Here is a 2779-nt window from a genome sequence, read left to right on the forward strand (position 1 = left end):
ATACCACAGCCCAGCCAACGAGAAGTCTCTGCAGCTCAGCCAATGAGAAATGCCACAGCTCAGCCAATGAGAAGGCGTTGCCATCCTGAACTGTTACTCTCCCCCAATGGATTTTTCTTTAGGACAGCCCCTCCCTACTCCCCCTTTTTCTCTATAAAAGCAGCTCCCCTCCTTTGTTTTCTCGATTTGTCCATGTTTTCCCATAACATACATACCCTAAATTGCAAATTTTTGGCTGTTTTCCAATAAACTCATTTCGAGATAAAATAGCAGGCAAATTTGCTTTTAAGTTAACAAGCCCGAAGACATTGAGATGTTACCTGTCTTTGTCATTCAGACACGACCTGCTTTTGTTCACGTCCCCACTCAAATGCAGCTTTCTTTCAGGTAGTCTTATAGATGGGAGGTAGCAGTGTTCCCGGATGTGGAATACACATTCTCCAAAATCCAGATAACAACTTTGTTTAAGCCTCGATACTGTACTGTTAGTCTCCATGAGCCATCCACCTTTCTCACAGGCCGCATAGTGCTGCACAGCGGATTCCCGGTCACCAGCACTCCAACTTCCAGCCTGTCGTTCATTCCAGTGGTAGTTTCTTTTTTGTCTCCCAGGTGTTCTGTGCTGTTTTAAGTTAACCACCTGTGTGGGCTTGGGTGGTCTAGTGGTTCCCATTTATCATGCCCAATTACAACTGGCCTGAGGGCGGACTTACCAGCCTTTTGCTCCTTCTCTTTTGAATTCCTCCAGCTGGGGTAAATAGAGTGAGCTTGTTTGGGGCCTTTTAATGTTGGGGGCCTAAGAGGAGGTCCCATTGGTCCCCCAGTCTCTGGTGCTGCATCCATCGATGTCCACTTTATTCATCCCCTTTCTCAACAAGCGTCTGAAGACTTCCACTCTCCTGGGTCGAGTCCCTTGACTCTCCCTATTTTCTTAGTTACTTTAACGTTCTTGATATCACTAAGACCCCTATGGGGAAGCTGAGATAGCAAATCTGATAAGCCTTCTCGAACTGTCATTCAAGTCTGTAGCAGTAAAATTACACGGGGTGCTCATGTGACAGGGCGCCCTGAACCACAGTATTTACCATAACCTGGGTAATGGGTATATTCAGCAGGTGAATGCCTTGGTCATTGTAAAGCCAGTCCCCCATGGCTTGCATATGAAGCCTGTTAGCTGCTTCATCTGGGGTGCTCCACTTGGCATTTATAGGGGAACTTGGGCAGTCCCCTTTCTGAGGATAAACACACTTTACAGAGGCTCTTGTCCAGTCCACTGGCTGGCTGTTCCCTCAGGAATAACCTCCTGTGTGTCTGGATCATGTACAGCCATCTGTGCCTGTTGCACAGCGAGCTGTGGGTCCTACGTTAACCCAAACGTGCTCTTCCACTCTCTGGCTTCAAACCAAAGACACAACCCCAAATTTGTTATTGTCATAGCCCATTTCAGTAAAGATTCTTCAGGAAGCTGATGATACCAACCCACAAAAAGAACGAGTTCCTTCACACTATAGCCTCTGATTTCAGTCATTTCTTGGTTTGCCATCCCCCTACATTAACTACCTTCTTGGGGACCACAGCTCTCAGAGGTACTTTCTGTTGCCCATGTATAATTTTCTTTTTAGAAAATTAGAAAGAAAAGAATTCTTCTTAGAAGAAAATTAGAAGAAAAGAATTTCTTCTGCCCGTGCTTTCTAGGCGGCTTTGAGGCTAATGGCTGAAGCTCAGATAACCCAAATTTGAGCTTGGTTTACCATCATAGCTCAACCCAGGACTTTCTTTTACTATCATTTGGCTATTACAGATACCAATAACCAGGGAATTGAATATTTAGTGTGCTTCCTATTACTTTTCACTTCCTTGTATACCCAATGAGCCGACTCTGTGGGAGTCGAGACTACTACCATTTCTAAGTTCTGTTGTAACTTTCCCGTCAGTAACTGATCTCAGCGCAGCTGCACTTTCAGACTGTGGGAGACCAGGGAGCCACCCAGGGATCACAGTTTCCTCATCCCCCTCCCTTTCATCATTTCTCTTGAAAACTACCTGTTTCTGTGGTCCAGGGTTGTCCTTCTAAGAAGTCTTCTAAGAATTCTGGCTCACCCATCCCACAGCTCTTTGAAAACAGGCCAGTGAGCAGTCCTTTTGGGTTTTTATGGAGGCTTCGTTATGTGGTCATGATCAACAAGTCACTGGTCATTGGCAATTGATTCAACCTCCCTCCTCTCCCTGGAAATCAGGGGGTCCCACTGAGAGTCCCAATCCTCTGACCACGTGGCTAGTTCTCCTGGCAACCAGCCCTCCCATTAGGTGCTTTACGCAAGTCACTTCATTAACATAACAAAAAACTCCTTTATCCCTCTCAACACTTAGGAAATTCCAAGAGTTTTGGGAGCTGTGAGCCAAGAACTGTAGATGAAGACCTAATATACAGTATCTGAGAAATACATATATTTGGTCATCTGAATGACCAAATATATATATTTCTTATCAATCACAATATTGCCCTCTCCTACTAATTTCATGTTTAATTTTGCTCTTATTTTTTTAGTTTCTTAAGGAGAAAATTTGTATCATTGGTTTTCTTTCTTTCTTCCTTTCTAATTCGGGAATTGAAAGGACACATTTTCCTCTAAGTGCTGCTTTTGAGGCTTCCCACACATTCTGACATATTCTGACTCTATTACCACTCAGTTCACAATATTTTCTAACTTTCCTTGTTTATTCTTTGAACCATAGGAATTTGAGTACTGTTATCTAATTTAAAAATATTTTGGGATTT

The sequence above is a fragment of the Equus quagga genome, chromosome 16, assembly GCF_021613505.1.
Source record: "Equus quagga isolate Etosha38 chromosome 16, UCLA_HA_Equagga_1.0, whole genome shotgun sequence".
NCBI lineage: Eukaryota > Metazoa > Chordata > Mammalia > Perissodactyla > Equidae > Equus > Equus quagga.